Here is a 20,724-nt window from a genome sequence, read left to right as displayed (position 1 = left end):
CTTCTAGCTAGACTCATTCCACTACAGTGTGCTTAGAAGTGCTTCTGGGAGTCTTTTCTGCCCGCTATTGTCAGGAAATTCAATGCTTCATCCTGATGTACTCTTTAGGTTCATTTTGAAATATCAGCACTATATTCATTTATTTATATATATTTATTCATCTATTTAATTTATCTATCGATTGACTGATTGATTGGCTGTATTATTTGTCCTGCGAGTCTGTATCCTTGTTTTTTTATGTTTCTATTGCTGTATACATCTGAATTTACCCATGGGATTAATTAAGTTTATCGAATCATATCCAAATAAATGAACTAAATTATTTTACTGTAATAATTATGAGCAGTTTAGATACAAAACAACTGCACTACTTTTAATGTTTCACAAAGACTAGAGTGTTCACACACCTACCCCAAGGAAAAGCAATTATATATAAAAAAAAAATAAATAAATTTTAAACTCTTGGTGATGCCACCATATAAATTGTGTGCAGAAAATATAACCAGTGATTAGTACATCACAGTGATTTTGCTTAAGATGGTTGTTCAGAAATGGGATTAGTTGTGATATACGTACTAAGATTTACCTTGCACATATACAAATATAAAAAAAAAAAAACCAAAAAAAACTATACATGGAAAAAGAAACACTCTGTAGGACCTGTAAAACAAGAACCTTATGAAATGTAAACAAGTAGGAACAAGCCAGAAAACAAGACTAAAGCTAAACATCAAGCACAACATCTTTCCTGGAATATTTCTGGATACCCAGAGCAGAAAAAGAGATCAAATAAAAATAAAATCTTCTTGACTCATTTTAATTAAAAGGTTTAGAATAAGAGAAGACTGCTACTACTGCTGCCACTTTGTAATAAGCGATACATAAATGACCATCTATACAGTAATCCCTCGCTACTTCGCGGTTCACTTTTCACGGATTCACGACTTCGCGGATTTTTAAATACAAGTGATTGCCCGCCTATCGCGGAAGTTATGTTCCAGACCCATCAGCAACAGGAGAAAATCCGCGATATAGAAAGACCATATAAATAAACATTTTTATAGTTTAAGCCTTAAAATACCCATCCCACATGCTTTAAACACATGTAAACTTATAAAACACACTTTGTTAACACATATGATATGTGGATGTCGGGCTAAGGATATGAGTAACATCTCACTATTATAAAACATTTTAACTTCACGCAAGACAAGACAGTGAGACAGGAAAATTGGTGATGTACAGGCTTTTAAATTATTGACACGCAGAGCGACAAGCAGCACAAAGCCAGCACAAAGTCCACTTCTCCTTAGCGTTCATTCAGCTCCCCACCCCCTTGACAATGCGAAGTGGCAGGAGCGTACTGCGCTTCCGGGGAGGGGGGGTTTGAGCGAAGGTGCGTTCAGCTCTCACACACCCACACACACACACACACACACACACACACTCCACGGGAAGAGCGACAAGCAGGCATTTTGGCAGAAGCAGCACAAAGTCCATTTCTGCTCAGCGCGAGTTCAGCTGCCCCCCTTCACAAAGCGAGTGCAGACACATTGACGTCTGATCGCTGTGTGCAGTGTTGGTCTGCGGTGTTTAAGAATGTAGAAAGTGTTTAAGAGCATAGGAAGTGTTTATAAGAGCGTGGGAAAGGTTAACAAGAGAGTGAGAAAGGTTTATAAGAGTGTGGGAAGGGTTTATAAAGCCTTAAAATATGTATAAATAATAAAATAAATATAGGTCGCTACTTCACGGATTTTCACCTATCGCGGGGGGCTCTGGAACGTAACCCCCGCGATAGGTGAGGGATTACTGTATAATAAAAGCCCAGCGCGGAATCCATGTCCGTGTCTGGGTTCCTTTTGGCTGTATAGCCGCCCCCGTAGAAAAGCCCCAGTCCTTCCCCTCTCAGAATTCCTGCTTACCCCCCTCCGTTCTTTCCCCTTTGTGCACATGAGTATTTCGAGCCCTGCATCTGAGTCGGATGGTTCCCCTGGTCACCAATTCGTGTGTTTCAAGCCGCGATTTTCTATTTTCTCCCTTCCAGCCCACTATGCCTTTCCGTCTTCAGATACCCATGTGCACTTGTATGGAGGAGACCTTACGGAACAATGCCGAAACGAAAGGCAACTGAACCTGCTGCTGCGAGAGAGGACACATTACAGCATGATCACGAAGCAAAGAAGCAAAGGCGTGCCAGTCGCTCGCAAGAAACGGACACTCAGCATTCACACAGATTAGCTCAACGACGTGTCTCTGCCGCACAACGAAAGGCAACTGAAACCCCTACAGAGAGAGAAGACAGATTACGCCGTGATCGTGAAAAAAGAGGCAAAAGCGTACCAATGAGACACCCGACAACAGGTCCTTACGATTGCAAAACAACCATAATAGACAAACCCCTACAGACAGAGAGGACACATTACGACGTGATCGCGAAAGAAAGAGGCAAAAGCGTGCCAATGAGAAACCCGACGAGAGGTCCTTACGATTGCAAAACAACCATAATAGACAAGCTCATACAGATAGAGAGGACACATTACGCATGACCACTTACTTGAATCAAACATAATCACTGGTAAACACTGTGGTCAACACGTCTTCATCCCCAGGATAGGTCTCGATACTATGGATGACTCTGACCTGCCTTTTGACATGCACAGAAGGCAATTCCCACTCCGATTGGCATACGCTATTACAATAAATAAGGCGCAGGGTCAAACACTAGATCTTGTAGGTATTTTCCTACCTGAGCCTGTCTTCACACATGGCCAGCTCTATGTCGCCTTCTCCAGAGGAAAACGTTTTCGAAAAGTGAAAGTCAAAATATTGCCTTGCAAAAGTCAAGGGAAATTACTACAAGATACTAATAAATACTTCACACAGAACGTTGTTTACCAAGAAGTACTCGACTCTGTCCACTCGAATGCCACGCGATTGTGCGACTCCACAGACAATGAAGGTGCAATGAAGGTGACTGACGCGATGACACAGCGCTGCATGTCACTGACGAAGTTAATGAAGACCACTCAAAATGACCTACATTGCTTTGCTCTTCAGAATGAAGTACCACTACATGCCCCCTCGACAAGCACAGGACGTCCTCAACGGTATGATCCTCCTCTTCATCACAACCATTTACACAACGTATACGATTCTGATTAGTCTCCGTCCCACACTTTGTGAATCATGGGTTTTGTTTTGAAATTTTGTTTCCCATGCAAAAATCAAATGCGGTGCGATGAAGGACCCAGTTCACGACTGGCAGCCGCGTTTAAACAGGGAGTCCTTCAACTGTGGTCATCCAACGCGCAGCGTAGCGCGCGCCAAGTCGCTAGTGGTTTAATAATTGGTTGCTCTCTTTTTAGAGGTCATTGCGCCAACTAGCCTTTAAACCTTTTCTCTAAACCAATCCACCTATATGGTTTGGCTCCACTGGGTCATTCATGAAGTTTGGGGAAAAAAAACACAAACTCTGCAGTTTCTACCACTGATGAAATACCACATTTGATTTATTAATGCTCTTATTTAAACTTTGTGAATGCTGATGTAATCAACTGGGGAAGCACACTGTCTGATGAGAATTGTAATCTCTACTTTAGTATTTTTTCAAGGTTGCAGTTTAGATGAACTGGATCAGTTGTTCAAAGTTGACTACTCTCAGAGCCACCACACTTAACTTGATAAATACATATTCAATCAGTTTCACTGAACCTTGCTCCTTTCACTTTGCTTCTACAAATAGCCTACATTTGTATAAATTGGCACACCCCATTTCTCTGCCAAGATCATGGATGTTTGGTCCCAACTACAGAACAGTGTTTGTTGGGGAGTGCCTACACTGCTAGTACTACAACTGAACTGATGTAATTCCAAGTTTATTCAATGGATTAAATAACTTTTTCTATATGGAAAACATGGACCATAACTTCAGCACATGTAAACATCCTTATACTGCTAGTTTAATTATTTGTAACTTTTCATGTCATACTATGGCTTGGACACGGGGGCGGGGGCTTTGGGGGAGGAATCAGTCTTTCATAAACTGTCAAAACTATACTATGGAAAAGAGAAAGTGGCTGGCTACAACAGCTGAGGTTTAAAAAGCATTTGCGTTGCCAAAAAAGAATATTCAGAGCTACACTGTCTGATTAACATTAAGATAGCTATATGATGCAACTCAGCTCAGATCAACAGCTTCAAATATAAATGTACATCAATAGCTTTAAATACAATGAACTCTTATACAGTGATGTTATTTTACAGGCAACTCAGGTTCCATGAGCAAGACAATAACAGAAACACAGCACCTTACACAAGTTAATTTAAATAAAAGTTTAAAAAGTTAAGTTGAAGTCAAAGAGTTAAAAATGAGCAGTTTCACAAAAAACATTTTTTCCCCATATGTAATCTACACATGCATCTTCTCTCTTCTTAGAACACCATATGCAGTCACAATACAGGAGGTAGAATGTCTTGTACCACAGCGTGCTGCTGCTAGCGCAGGAGTACAAGAAGCACACCTTGCACCAGATAAGGTTTATATAAAAACAGGATACATTCACTATCATGCAAAATTTTATTTTTCAATCCCTTTCCTTCTTTTTTATGTTGCACAACTGGTCTGAATAAAGTTGAGATACTATTGTGTTGTGATACTATTACATACAGTATATATGCGCATGTACATATATCTCTCTCTCATTTACATACACACACTCACACTCCTCAAATCTGGTGGTGGTAACAACAATGAAACTATAGGAAATAGGAGGTTAGGTACTAGCGACCATAAAAACAGTAATCTTTCACTAGCAATGTGACTCAAAGTCTGTCCATCCAAATGATTTCAATTGTCCCACAATGTCTAATCGGGGGTTTTGGAGGGTGTTTAGGAAATCAACCAATAATCTACTGCTACTATGTATTTATAATTGGAAGACATCAAGTGCAATGGTGAGTGGAAGCAAGTACAGAAAGGTAGACAGCAAAAACAGACATTTCAGCCTTCAACAGACAGATGATTTTGCCTTTATTTTACCATTCCATGCCAATGCAAGTCCATGCCATTTAATTTGCCAAACCACAATTTCAGTTAACAAGGTTTCTAACGTGAGAGGGTATACTACAAAACTAAGAGTGCCAGCTTCCACAGTGCTGTACTGCCTAGCAGCACTGCCAGATGAAACAGAGTTGCTTTCCAGGAATGTTCCTGTGAAAGCTCTGCAACAATTCTGTCAGCAGCTACAAGTACACAAGAGAAGGCAACAGCAGCTTCATTTCGTGTTACTTGGAAATTAGCTAAAAAGGACAAGCCATTTTCTAAAGTTGAACTGGTAAAACATTGCACTTTGGGCCAGCAGGAGGAACTCTTTGCTGGGGATATAAATAAACACACAATTATTAACAGAGTGAAACAGGTACACGTCTGACTCAGGACAATATACGAGGACCATTTTTCAGCTCTTTTATCAGAACCAAAGTCAGTGGATCACATATCCATCACTGTTGATGAATTAACAGATAATACAGATACAGCCCAACTGTCTGTGTTTGTAAGATACTGCAATGGTAAGGTTTTCAAGTAAGAGTTGTTAGGGGTACTCAAAGTTTTTGAATGCCGGTCCACATTCAGTTCGCAACCAACCATCGGGGTCCGCTATAGCCAGGTTTACCGTGTAGGTCTGTCGGTGTAGGTCTGTAGGAGGCTAGTAATAGATTCAACGCAAATGATAAAATTTTTACATAAGACCAAGACATGCACAAAACCTGGAAAACAATTCAAAATAGTCACATGACTAGTTGCAATTAACACACCAATTACAACAGTTAGTACGTAAGTGATTGTCACACAGTGTGAAACTGTTGTTTCGATTTCATAATGGCAGCATAGTTCGGTGAGTAACCAGTCAGTGCAATTCTTATTGCATTCCTGAGGTTCTGGTCGGTAAATGCACTTCGATGTTTCGTCTTGATAGTGTTCATAGTGGAGAACGCACACTCACAAGAATATGTTGAACCAAACATAGTGAGCACGGAAATCGCCAGTTTCTTTGCAGCAGGATACTGAGAATCTGGAAAAAAAATTGTTATGCCGACTTCGTTCAATTTTGCTTTCAAAACGTGAGAAGCTTGCAAATCAGCTGCTTCCATTTGCAACAGTGACGGGTTTGAGTCCATTCACCGTCAGGCTGGACAATGAAAGGATCAGCAACAAACAAAAACACAGGCTTCAGTTTTCTGAAATCCTTAAAACGTTCATCAAACTCGACCTTCAAATGATATAGAAATGTGGAAATCAACTGAAACCATGCCTGTTGATCAGCTGTCATGCATCTCTTCAGGTTTGGGAAATGCAGCATCTTGCCACCTTCCAAATCATTGATGAAAATGCTCAGTTTTGTTTCAAAGGCACAACATTTTTCTTGCAATTCGACAAAGGTTTTGTCTGCACCCTGAAGTGACAAATTCAGTGTATTTATATGTCCCACAATATCAACAAGAAATGCCAGCAGTGCGACCTTGTCACTTTCTTGAATAAATGTTAAAAATTCTGCAGCTTCTTTGTATTCAAGGACTGCAGGAAGTCAGCTACATCTTCACGGAGATTCCAGAACCTTTCCAACACACAGCCCTTGCTTAACCATCTGACGTCATTGTGAAGCAGCAAGTCTCCAAATTCTGCAAACATCTCTTCAAGAAAAGAACGAAACAGACGATGCTGCAGAGACGAATTACATCGTAAAAAATTCACTAATTTCACAAGAGCAGACGTCACTTCCGCCAGTTCGTCACAAAGTTTTGAGCAGAGGGCAGACTGATGAATGATGCAGTGATAAGCAGCAAGGTTGGGCTGAAGTGCCTTCATACGAGTGACAAGTCCTCTATCTTTACCAGTCATTGCTGATGCCCCGTCTGTTGTAAGGGAAACCATTTTTGTTACATCCAATCCAGCTGCGTGCATAAACTGCGATAATGCTGAAAACACGTCCTCACCGCGGGTCTGTTTTGCTAGCGGTAGTAATGTCAGAAACTCTTCAACAAAATTATGGCCATCAAAAAATCTTGTGAACATACAGAGTTGAGACATGTCAGTTTTATCAGTGGATTCATCGCACGCGAGAGCAAACAATTCAGCCTGTTTAAGATCTTTTGGGACCGGTATTCGGAGGATTGCCAAGATCTGATATTAACTGACCACCGACCACATGTGAATTTCCCATTGGGATTAATAAAGTATCTATCTATCTATCTATCTATTGTCAGAAAGGTCATCTGCACGACGACTATCAGTACTGTCTGATAATGGTATCTGCTGAATCAGTTCAACACACTTTTTGTCGCTAAACAGAACCGAAGAAGCAGACATCATGCATTCTTTAACAACCTCTGCATCAGTAAATGCTTTCTTATGTCTGCCAAGAACCCAAACAATGCGTAGCGAAGCTTCTGTAACATTTGATTGTGTGGTGGTCGCTTTCGTCATCAGCGATGAACTCGCTACCAACGACGACTTAAGGGCGTCGATCTTATGCGAACGGAGCTGACTTTGGTGGATAATTCGCATTGTAAAAAAGACCAAAAAATGCCAGTAGACCAAACGCAAATTTTATATGCCAAACAGTTTTCAAAAATGCCAGATTTCAGTTATTTGGCATAAAAAATGCCAGTTGGCAACCCTGCTACAGAGTAAATAATAAAACAACAATAATTTTGGTGCTTTTATATTCGGACTTTTGACTTACGCAGAAGACAGTCGCGGTCCGCCAAAAACGTCTTGGCGGTCCGGATTGTGGACCGCGGTCCGCCGTTTGAGTACCCCTATCCTATGCCCTTGAAAGATCATGCAAAGGGTGATGCTATTTTTGCTGCAGTGAAAAGTTTTTTGAAGAGAAATATTTGGAACACAGTAAAATAAACCTCCTAGTTACTGATATGTCAATGGTTGGTAAGGCTTTGCCTTGCATTTAGAAGCAGAGCATCATGCTGTTCATCTGCTGCACTGCATAATTCATTAAACCATTTTGTGTGCAAAGTTGTCTGGCAAGATGAAAGAAAAAATGAACACAGTCACCAAAGCTATTAACCACATTCACTCTTCTTCAAGCTTGCAGCATTGACATTTTAAAATGTTGTTGAAATAAAGCAGAGAGGTGTACGTGGACCTCCTTCAGCATAATGAAATATGACGGCTGAACATTTCTTCTTGCTGAGAAACAAAGTAATGGAATTTCTCTTAAATCTGAAATCTGCCAGAGCAGAAAAGATTTCTTCATTCATGGATGACACAGAGCTCATGGTTTACATTGCAATTCTGTGTGATACAACTACCCCTTTAAACAAACTCAATGTTCAACTGCAAGGACATGGGGCAAACATTGGGGAGCTGTTTGAAAAAGTAACAACATCTCATACAACCCCGGACTTATTTCTAAATGATATGAATGGAAAATGTTGCATTTTCCCACTGTGCCTTGTCACAAGAACTGCGACTTCCACTGCACTTTCTAAGATGGAGACACTGCTTATGAGCAAACTCATAGAAAATTTTAAAGATTCAGTTACAAAGTAACAACTAGGTCAAAGCCAAATTCAATATGGAGGAGCTGTGCACATTTTAGACACAGTCCACAGAGCAGTGTGCTAATTACTACAGACTTGCAACATACATTTTGATTGTGTATGGATCTAAATACACAAGTGAATCAAGAGTTTCAACAATGAACCTAGATGTTCCAAACAAGCCAACTCTTTGACAAGTAGATTCATTACACAGGGTTATAACAAAGGTATTGTAAAGAATGCCTATACACATATATTATGATTGCCTACTTGATTCTAGTTAAATAAATAAATAAATAAATAAATAAATAAATAAATAAAAACAAACCTGTGCCCAAGTAACTGGTGTGCAGTTTTACATTTTCAGTTTCTTGCTAATCAGTTTTGCAAGATCCATAAAAAACAACTTAATCCGGTTTTCCATGACTTTCCACTTTTACCCATAATCAAAACATTAAAGAGTTAATAGCTAATACAGAATGAGGCTGTGTTCCCTACATCTACTGCTCTGCTCCTGTTACCCCCTTAACATTTTACAAATTGGCTAATTCTCTGTGTTTACAATGCAGCTGTTGAAGTTAAACACAGAATTATGGAACATAGAAGTAATATTTGCATGGGATCTGTTCAACATCCTATCTCTAGACATTTTGTAGAAAAGCAGTATTCTGTATCTCAACTTAAATATTAAATGATGCAAACAGTTAAACCCTTCTTTCGTGGTGGAAACTTTGATATTCAGATATTACAGATTGAAGCAACATGGCTTTTTAAAGTAAAATACTTTATCACCCCTAGGTCTTAATGTGACCAATGAATTAGCCTGCTACCTATGAAGAGCCAAAAAAAAAAAAACACCTTGAAGGTAAGCATAATCCGATGCTGTAGGCCATTGCTCATCCGGTCCGTCCCTTGGCTATTTTGGTATATTACTTGAGGTAAATCCTTTTTGTTGCTTTGCTTTTTTTTCCCCTGGCACTTATGTATTATTGGCCCTGAACTGTCCTAACTATTTATAGTGGTTTATACAGTACACTGGGATTCCATTTTCAGTGTTACAGATTTTTTTTTTTTTTTAATTTTCTACAAAAAAGGTTATGAATAATGGATAATAATTGTGAAAGAATTTTGTTGTTATTATTCAATGGTGTATACTTCACTATTATTTATTTTATGAATTTTACTCCCCCCCCCCCCCTCCCCACAATTTTTTCCGGTTAATTTATGGTTTTCGTTGATATGTAGAAGCACATTACTTGGCCCTGAAGAAGGTACTGTCAGTCCTGAATTGTGTAGGTTTTTTCTTTGTGGTTGGTTTCTTCACTGGCTCAAAAAGTCTGCACTCCCAGAGGCACTGCTTGGTCATACGAGTGTCCTCCTTCTTGCTCAAGACTGACTATCTTTGGATACAATTCATATATTTTGGAATTTCCAATTCACTATTTTTCTGTAAATTAAAACAAAAAGCATGGAACTCTCTCTAAATTAAGTTAATTGAGCAGCATGGTTACTTGTTTATTTAAATGTTTTCTTTAATTATGAACAGATTTGTGACATTGCTTAGTAACTTGTGTTTTACTTTATTATTAGTATTTAAGTTTATCTTTAATGTTTTCTTGAAAGGTGATTTAAAAAAAAAAAAAAAAAAAAAAAAAAAAAAAAAGATTGGTGGCTCAAGTTCTATTCCAATCAGACTAGGGTGGGTATGTGATCACAAAAACTAGAAATCTGAAAGATGTCACCTGGGGCCCCATGTATAAACAGTGGGTACGCACAAAAATGATGTGTACGCCTGTTTCCACACTCACATTGCAATGTATAAAAACTGAACAGCATAAAACCATGAACATTTTCATAGCAGGGTCCCCAATTGCGTATGCACGTTTCTACTCAGTTTTGCAAACTGGCAGCACCCAGCGTCAAAGCAGTGCTACTGTTTCTGTGTGGTCTTTCCTTTCTTCGGATTTGCATCAGTGACATAGGATTTATCAAATATATCGAAATTAACTGCATATTGTTCACAAATTTAATTCACTTGATTGTAATCATTATGTAACAATATAACAGTGCATGGAAACAACAAACTATTCCAAATACCACAGCTGCTTAAGCGGTCACTCTCAGCACACCACTCAGAGCATTTCAACCCACTGTAAGTGTGTGTGGTATCGTGGTATCATAGCTGCACAGCAGCTGATCAGAAAGCTCTACAGCAGGTTGTGTCGAGAGCGCAGAGGATTATCGGGATATAGCTTCCAACCCAGGAGGAAATTTATAGCACACACTGCCTAAAGAAAGCCACCAGCATCTGCGTGGATACCACTCAGCCATGCCACAGCCTATTTGAACTTGTTCCTGCCACTCGCTTGATACTTGCTGGAACTGGCACAACCCTAGATAGATGGAATAATTAAACATGTACAACGAAGATTTTTTCTTTTAATTTTCCATAAAAGTTTTGATGAATCTGTGTTCTAGGCTTTACATTTATTACAGAGCTCATTGGGTGATGATTGCTTATGTGGAGAAAGAAAATGGAAGGACAGGAATTGGGGGTTGGTACGTTTGACAGAAACAGTACTGTTGCATTAAATTATTCCATTCAGAGTCACGTGTGTCCCATCTTTCAGGAGGCAACAACAATCACTGGATGGGGTGCCAGCTCATCGGTACTGCTGTGCCACCATGCCACCATGTTTAATACCCTTCATCATGAAAATGATATCAAGTATACATCTTACTATTCTAAAATGTTCAGAGAGCTGTAATAGCATGAATGTAATACATTCTGTGTGGATATCAGTGCCTGTGTGCTTCTGTCTATGAAAGAGAAGGCCCATTTAAGAAGCACATAGTGATTAACAACTGGGTTGGGGAACATATGCTACTTTAGTTACGATGGGACGACATTCTACTTTAATGACAAAATAAACTACGAGATTAAAATCTACATTTCAACTGTTATTTTCTTTCACTGTGTCCCCATTTTTTTTTTCCTTTTCACTATGCCCAAATACACTTCTGACGGTAGGCTACAACTCGATTTTTTCACCTCAACTTTGACATCTGACTACTTTTTTTTTTATTTTGGGCACTGTGCAACTTTCTGAACATGAACTTTCTAGTGTCTCTGCCACTCCATCACTTTACTTTTGTTGCTTAGAACACTGCTTGAGCCAACACATAGTATGTTTTTCCTTGCCTCCAATTTGCATTCACTCCCCCCCCCCCCCCCCCCATGCTTTTGCCATTGTCTTTACACAAAACGCTGAATTTAACAGGCTATTTATATTGATTTGCATATTCAAATGGGAAGTAATTCTGAGAGGAGTCAGGGTGGGGCTGCAGGCACGCGAATCTGCATTACTTTTCACACTGACTGGGATTTAAGGACCTGAAGTGCGTGGAAGTTAGCTTACACACAGTTTTGTGCATCTGAATTAATTTGTGTATATGCACATTTCCACTTCTGTCCATACGCTATGTTTTAGTGTGAATTCTACACGTGGCATTATACATGAGGCTCCTGGTTTTGACCTCAGCTTCAACTGCAACATGGCGATGGTAGAGTCAGAATTGGGCATAATCAGAATGGATTTATCCTGGCCTATCTCAGCCTGGTCATAATACTGGAGCTGGGCGAGGAATGTTTTCTTGGCACATTATATCTTTTAATATCAAATGTGTACCTCCTTTGAATGTCACAATATATCTAAGCACTATAACATGACTTAAGCACAAAAGCCGAAATGTGCTTATGCACAGAAAAATCCAGATGCAGGAATCTGTGCGTACGCAAACTTCCACGTTCTTCCGCTACATAAATCTCGATCGGCGTGAAAAGTAACGCTTGTGCACGCGCCTGCTGTCCCGCCCCCAACTCCTCCCAGAATTATGCCTCTTTGAATATGCAAAGCAATATAAATAGCCCTTAAGCTCAGTGTTCTATGAAAAGGCAATGGGAAAAGTACGAGGAAAAATAGAAGAATTTCAGCGAATACCAAATGGAGGCAAAGAAAAATTTACTATTTGTTGGTTTAAACAGTTATATAAGCAACAAAAGGAAGCTGATCGAGTGACATAGTGTGTCGGAGAAACTCGAAAGCTTAAGTTCACAAAGTTGCACAGTGCCAAAAATAAAAAAAGAAGTTGTCACATATCAAAGTCGGCATGAAAAGGAGACTCGTAGCCCACCGTCTGAGTGTCATATGAAAGCTTATTAGGGTACAGTGAGGGGGAAAAAAAAAAGGCACACTGTGAAAAAAGCACAAAATGTCAACTGTAATCTCGAAATTTCCACTTTAATCACGTAGTTTATTTTGTCATTAAAGTAGAACATCAGAAACTTCATCTTAAAATCATTTAGTTACGATAGGATTTGAGAAACTAGTAAATTAAAGTAGCATGTTAAATGCTTTGTTGTGTATTTGATCTTATATGTGCTCTATGTGTGTGAATCACTACGTGCTCTTCCTCCGACAGGACACAGAATCCATTACGTTTGTAATATTACAGCTCTCTTGAGTAATTAAAATACTGAGAAGTATACGTGATATCATTTTCATGATGATATGCGTTAAAGCATGTTATTAAACATGGGAACACGGTGGCGCAGTGATTGTTCATGTCTTACAGCAACAAGATGCCTACTGCACCATGCGCAACCTTCAATGAAATGCTTTATTACAGAAGTACTGTCTTTTTCAAACGTACTAACCCCCAATTCCTGTCCTTACTACTTTCGCCAAATACCCAATCGCCACACAATCAGCTCTGTAATGAAACTGTTTGTGAACCGCGAGGTCCAAACAGGAAAGGCTGTGAAGCGTTGGTCAGATGAGAGCAGTTCAAATAGCGAATGGCTGAGGCAGCGAATGCTTGATGCTGTATACCGATAATTCTCTTTCCAATTGCTGATACAGTGAAATAAATACTCCGAGTGGTGCAGTGCGAGTAATATGGAAAAAGATGATCCGCTATGGCAACCCCTAACAGAAAGAAGAAAGCTGCAGTGAGAGTGACAATGCTAAAGCAGTCATGGTATTTAGAATAGTTTGACCATTCTGTGGACCATTATATTGTTACAGGTTAATTACAATCAGATGCATTAAACTAATAAACAATATGCGGTTAATTTCAGTGTATTTATAAAGCCGTGTCAGGGATGTGGATCTAAAAAAGAAAGGGTATCCACACAGTAACAGCACTGCTTTGACGCTGGGTGCCACCAGTCTGCAAAACGGAGCGCAGAACTCGTGTACGCCAGGGTATGAGCTACCGTGGAAAAGTGCGTGGCTTTACACCAAGTGTAGGTTTTATACATCACGATTTGAACGTGGAAACGTTCTTACGCAACATTTCTGTGTGTACGCACCGTTTATACATGAGGCCCCAGATCTTCACCCAACTTTGCACCTTTGATGTGAAATGAAAAGTTAAGTTTACTGCAAGAACATAGGGCTGAAACATGTGCAGGAATTACAAGGTGTAACCAAGTCAGCATGGACCAAAATCCCCAAGCACCTTATTGAATGTGTGTCTTGAAGACAGACAGTTTTTCAACTGGCAAAGGAGGATTATACCCTGTTCTTGATAGGCATGACTGTATAATGCGGCTACTGTTATATACAATGCTGTATAATGTGGCCACTAAGTTTTATATATATTATATATATATAAATAAAAATAAAAAAAAACATTTATATATGGGAAATACTTTTAAAGTTTTTGACATCTCCAATTTTCTGCTTTCAATGCATTTTTGTAACAGTTTTGTTTCCCTCCATGCAAAGTGAAAGATTAATTTGCTTGCTGAAATCTGCTTAACTGATAGGGCTTACTATTGCAGCTGAATATTTTACATCTACCAGATGCTTTTATTCAAAAGAGGTCACACAATATTAATGACAAAGGATAGCCAAAGACAACCAAAAACCTACAACTTCTTAAAAAAAATCATTACCTTAATTTAAAATGTTTGATATGAATATGCTAAAGATACACAATGAGAGCAATTTGTGCAATCTATGTTGCGATAAATGAGCTGCACTGCCACATTTGCAGGTTAATACAAATACACCTGAAAAGTACTTTGTCACTATGATTATGAAGCTAAAATTACAGAGAAAGTAAAAATACTGCTCATTTAATTTTTTTCATTGCATGCTTTTATTTAATTCATGACTGTGCACTCAATACAGAAACTGTTGCCAAGCACATTCAGTAATGTTTACACAAAATACATGAAGAGAATGGAAGAACGTATATCTCTGGTATAACCCTTGCAAAGACCAAAATGATTAAACTGTATTCAAATAAAGCTCAGTGTCATAAATTCAGTACTAAAGGTTTTAAGATACTGTAATCAGTCATGTGGTGTAGTAATGATGACGCCGCCAGGCTCGAAGAAAAATCTCCTGATAATGTTAATCACTGCTAAACAGTAAAGCGGACACAATGTGTTCTGTCGGACATGACAACTAACCTCGAGGGAAATCATACCGAAAAGGATACAAAAGGTGTAAATCTGCAGTTAAAAACTGGAAAACATATTGAAATTCAAGTCGAAGAAACGCTGTTGATTGACTTTAAGCCTGTTCAACTAACATCCCAAACTGAATGAAACTGCTCACTAGGACTTCACACATGGCAAGGAGTTTTTTTTTTTTTTTTTAACTAGAGTTCCAGTCCAACACCGATATCTAGCGTGTTAGAGAAACCTTTACCATGCTGTTGACTTTAAAATAACATGAATGTAAACATCCTAAAATCTAATATTCGATGAATTGTCTGAAGGAGAAAAAAAAAACAAAAAAAAAAACTTGTTTTCATCATTGATTACAGGTCCCCGATTACCTCACAGTCTACCTCGGCGCATGCGTCTTTCAACGTTAAACCACAGAATTTGCATCCAGTAAACATCGACCTGCTACCACAAGACTCGGAAATGTATTTGACTACTGCAGCAGTGTTTATAGTTTGCTAAAATCCCCCTATTAATACGTTTTTAAAAAATAAACGAAAGTGAATCCTGAAAGTTGTATGCAATTAAAAATGAATAAGAGTCAATTGATCTGCTCAACGTACCCTTTCGCTGAATCATTTACATTTAACCAATAACGCCTCAAAAGGCCATGAGCTCTTTATGGGCGTTTGCTTTCATTCCATCTGTTAAAAAAGCACCTGCAGGCCGAATTCGAAAGAACTGCAACCGAGCCCCGCGTCCTTCTCGACTCCCTTCTACCTAGAGATGAATAAACATTAGGCCTCGCCTGGGCTAACAATGACTGCAAACATTATACCTATAATGTCAAAAAATTATAACAATATGTAAACATCCCAGTTCTTTTCTGTTATTTTTTTTTTATCTAAAGTTGCTCTGTATTTATTTTAAAACATAATCCTTACCGGAATCCAGCTCTAAAACAAACCAACCCACCACTACTGTATACTGACGTCACGATCCATGCTTGTAATCTGTCGTACTCCGGAGTCCTATTAGCGCCGTACGTGCAGGCGCTCGTGGAACTTCAACCAATCAGCTGCCGAATTCCTGTTAGAGGCGTCTGCAGCCGGCCCGTTAGTAGTCAGTAGCGAGCATGCGCTTCTGTGCCTTCGCTGTTGCTGAGACTTGAATGTGTGGTGTAGGGCCGGGCAAAGTTCCAGGGAGTGTACACGGCTGCTATATTTTCTTGTTGTTACAATGATTATGTAAAAACGATGGATCACTTGCATACCCATTACGCTGTGACTTAGTTACTTTTAGAGAAGCCAAGTTATAGTGTCGTATGCCTTTATACGTTATGTAGTTCCAACCTGGATTTTAACACAGTGCCATACCACAGAAGCGGGCACTGTATGTCATTGTAACTTAGGCGCCTCATGGACAGCTTGGTTGCTACCTTTCTCTTGTAATAGGTTGAAGAGCGTGTGTTGTTTTATGACTATAGGCATCCCTCCATTTCGTGAGCATTCACTTTTTAGATTGCAGTAGACTTAACCAGCATGTCTTGGTTTTGTCTTAATAAATTCAACAGGGTTCAGATCAGCCCATCTGTGTGTAGCAAATATGGTGAGTCAAGTCCAGTTTTTACTTATAAACTTACTGGATGTATCTGTTTTTTGCAATACATACAGATGTGGGCAAAGTTTATTAACAAAACAAGCTAGAAATTGAGTCATTGAGTGTATTGTGAATTTCCCCTTGGGATTAATAAAGTATCTATCTATCTATCTATTATACAAATGTACAGAAGGTGAGTACAGTTCTAATGAATAAGTGAATTAACTGGCAAGAAAATGCACATGAACAGTTTTTCTGTATTCATTGGTCACAAAGTATGATCTGATCTTTATCTAAGTCATAAACAGAGACAAACACAATATGCTTAAGCTAATAACACAATTACAATATTTAATATCTTAATGAACATGCTCATAATACATTCACAGTATACTTCTGAAAAAGTAAGGGAACCCTTGGATTTAATAACTGGTAGAATTTCCTTTGGCAGCAGTATCCTCATAACAAGCACTTCCAGGAGCTGCATATCAGACCCACACAACATTCAGAAGGAATTTTGGATTATTCTTCCTCACGGAACTGCTTCAGCTCAGCCATATTCTTGTCTGGTGTGAACAGTTCTCTCCAGGTCATTACAAAGCATCAGGTCAGGTCAGGTTGGGTATAAAACACCTGTACAGTGCGTTTCTGTACCCACCACATGACAAAACAGCTCGGGATCCCGGTTGGCAACCCACCCAGAAGACATGCGGTCCAGTCCTACCCTCTGGAAATGACCATCTGTCTGCCACAGCCAGTTGTTATGTGGGCATCTCCTTGGCCTGGTCCAGCCACTCGGGCCAAACAATGAGGATTCTGTGAGCCGGATCACCCTCGGGGGAATCGCACAACATGTCTGAATTGCCATAAGGATTCTTCAAAGAGACACAGCACTGAAGGAGTCCAGTCGTTGTCTCAGATCTCTGGATAGCGTCCATGTGTCATAACCAAGTAGCAAAACAGGAAGCACCAGGACTCTAAAGAGGTGGACCATCATCCTTTTGCAGAGATATCAGGAGCACCACAACCCCCTTTCCAGCGACCTCATGACCCCCCATGCTATCCCAATCTGTCTACTGACTTCATAGGAAGAGTCACCAGAGACATAAATGTCGCTGCCGAGGGAAGTAAACCTCTCGATGAGGTCGACATTCTCTCTGCAGACAGACACACTGTTGATGGCTGTGCCCAAGAGGTCGTTAAAGGCCTGGATCTTGGTTTTTATCCCAGACACACAGAGTCCTCGTTCAGTCTCTCGAGAGCCCTGATCAGATTCTCAATTGACTCCATGAAGATCACAGTATTGTCGGCAAAGTCAAGATTGGTGAATCACCAACAGTTGCCCCAGAGCCCCATGCCCCTGCTCAACACTGAGTTCATGCAAGCATCAAACAGAAGAGGAGCAAAAACACACCTGAGACGAACCCCAGAATCAACTGGGTAAAACCCAGAGGTTCTGCCTCCTCTCTGCACAGCTCTCACAGTACCAGTGTACAGGCATCCCTATTGGGTTAAGGTTTGGACTATGACTGAGCCACTTCAAAAGATTTTCTCTTTTTGAAGCCTTTTGTAGTAGATTTACTTCATTGTTTAAGGCCATTGCCTTGCAGCAATTTCTACAGAGCTTCAGTTGGCAGAGAGCCACCCTAATATTTTCCTATAGGATACCTTTATAAACTTGTGAATTCATTTGCCCATTTGTGATGGCAAACCTTCCAGGCTCTGAGGCAGAAAAGCAGACCCAGATCATGATGCTTCCTCCAATGTACTTTATTGTTGGGATGATGTTTTCATGTTGGTATACTGTGTCCTTTTTTGCCATATGTAGTGTTGCATATTCTTCCTGAAAAATGTAACCTTAGTTTCATCAGTCCACAAATCATTTTCCCAGTACCACTGTAGTGTCAATGTGATGTTAACCTGTTTCACTGATTCCTTCAACACTTTATCTGTTACTCTAGGGAATTCCTTTACCTTACTGAACTTTCTGCTTTGTACCTTTTGGGCTATCTTGGCTGGGTGGCCACTTCTAGGAAGAACAGCCACAGGACTAAATCATCTCTATGTATGCATAATTTGTCTAACTGTGGACTAATGAATATTTAAATATGTTGATATTACTTTGTCACCCTTTCTAGTGTTATGCAAATCAAGAACTCTTGATTGTAGATCTTCTAAGATCTCTCTCAAAGGGTTCACATACTTGCCACCAAAGTGTGTTTGGCATGGTGGTTTTGGCTTTAAATCCTGTGCACAGACATTATCTATTTGTAGACTTTTCATTTTCACAGTGACTGCATCAGTTCTTTTCTGAGTACTCTTGTTTATACTCTACATCCCCAAAGACATTCACAATAGGTTATTTAGCCCCAATGTGAGTGTGGACTTGTGCATAAAAGGGGCCCACCGGTTCTATTGGTTCCTTCAGGATAACTGACCATAAATTTCAGTAAGAATATTGTGTTATGTCTGCACTCGTACTGTCAGCATCCGTTTGCCAAGAATATTAGAAAAGTCTTGGTTAGAGATAGTGGTGCATTGGTTGGACTGTTTCCTAATCCTGGCATGGTCTGCATGGAAGTCTGAGGGATTGCCTTAATGTCTGAGTTATTTTTTTCTTTTTCTTTTCTTTGTGTGAGCAGTGTAGTTTTCCTCTCACATTGTAAGATCTGTAGTTTAAATTGATTAGTGCCTCTAAATTGAGCTAATGAGTGTCTCCTGCGATGGACTGGCTCAAGGTCTAGAATTTACTTTGTCTGACATGCATCTGGTACTGCCAAGATTGACTCTGGTATGCCAAAACACTGCACTGGATTAAGTAGGTTTGAATGTGAGTGCTGGTTTTTGCCTTTGGTTTAGAAGTTCCGATACCCATCTTCTTTCAGCATCTTTGGCTGTAAGTCACGAATGCTTCAGAGCACATTTGACACTCCAGGAGTGCAGAAGGTACATATTGGTTATCGAAATGTAACTACATTGACAATAAAGTGAGAGAATAATGTGCAAATAAAACTTTTAATGCCTGGGCGCATGCAGCCTCCCCAACCCCAACACAGACAGGCAGGACACAAGTTTCAGCATATAACATACACCTTTAATTTTCGGCTGCCATTTCCCAACAATATACAAACAATATCACTGACAGCACAGTCATTTTGCCTTCAGTCCTCCACACAGGCTTTGTTGTCTTTCTCCCAACTCAGCCTGTTGACTGCTGGTGACTGGCCCCTTTTTATAGGGCACCCGGAAGGACTCAAGGTGCCCAACGAGCTTCTTCCTGGCAGCACTTCTGGATGTGGCCGAAGTGCTGCAAAATAGGGCCCTGCAAATGTCCCGGCGCTCCATGGTGAAGGCCATGGGTCCCAACAGGGTTGAACTTCTATTGTCATGATCCATGGCCCCGCTGGAAACTAAGGGACCTGCTCTCGTAAAAACTCTCTCTCCCCAGGTCCTTCCATAATCAGGGCATCCCAGCAGGGTAAGTAAACCTCTTGTCCTTGGTTTGAGAGAAAGCCTTGTCTTCTTTCTTATACTCTTCTCACAGAAACAGTCATACAAATGAATGTAGCTACGGATTCTAAAACTTTGCTTAAATTTTTAAAATATTCATACTGTGTTTTGACCTGTATGTGGATATAAGCACAATGAAAGCTTTGTTTCAAAACCACACTCTTTTACAACACATTAATGTTGTAATTTACTATAGAGAGCTTCTGCTGCATTTTCCTAAAGGCTGCTATGAATTCTTACCTAAATTGGCTCACTACCGCAGGTGCTTCAGTGGAGAGTAAAAGGGTCTGAATAGTTGCGTCAATGTGAAAAATGTGCAAAATTTGTGAATTTCCCCTTGGGATTAATAAAGTATCTATCTATCTATCTATCTATCTATCTATCTATCTATCTATCTATCTATCTATCTATCTATCTATCTATCTATCTATCTATCTATCTATCTATCTATCTATCTATCTATCTATCTATCTATCTATCTATCTATCTATCAAAAAGCAAGTTTACAATACGTGATCTTCTCTGAAGACATTTTAAAGAACCGTGAGACCAAAGACACGCCCTACTTACAATCTATCAAATAGGACAATAGG

General features: G+C 39.7%; 1 protein-coding gene across 2 annotated transcripts in view; it reads right to left on the bottom strand.

Annotated features, from left to right (window-relative positions):
* The window catches only part of pja2 (praja ring finger ubiquitin ligase 2), an 89,377-nt gene extending 73,306 nt beyond the window's left edge, over positions 1 to 16,071 (bottom strand). For both annotated transcript variants that reach the window (XM_028804822.2, XM_028804823.2), the window contains exon 1: positions 15,967 to 16,071. The gene's annotated coding sequence lies outside the window, so the exon portion shown is untranslated. The remainder of the gene's footprint in view (positions 1 to 15,966) is intronic.
* Positions 16,072 to 20,724: the final 4,653 nt, after the last annotated feature.

Source organism: Erpetoichthys calabaricus, chromosome 7, assembly GCF_900747795.2.
Source record: "Erpetoichthys calabaricus chromosome 7, fErpCal1.3, whole genome shotgun sequence".
In the NCBI taxonomy this organism is placed as follows: Eukaryota; Metazoa; Chordata; class Cladistia; order Polypteriformes; family Polypteridae; genus Erpetoichthys; species Erpetoichthys calabaricus.
Note: the sequence above shows the minus strand (reverse complement) of the source record. Positions and strands in the feature narration are given on the sequence as shown.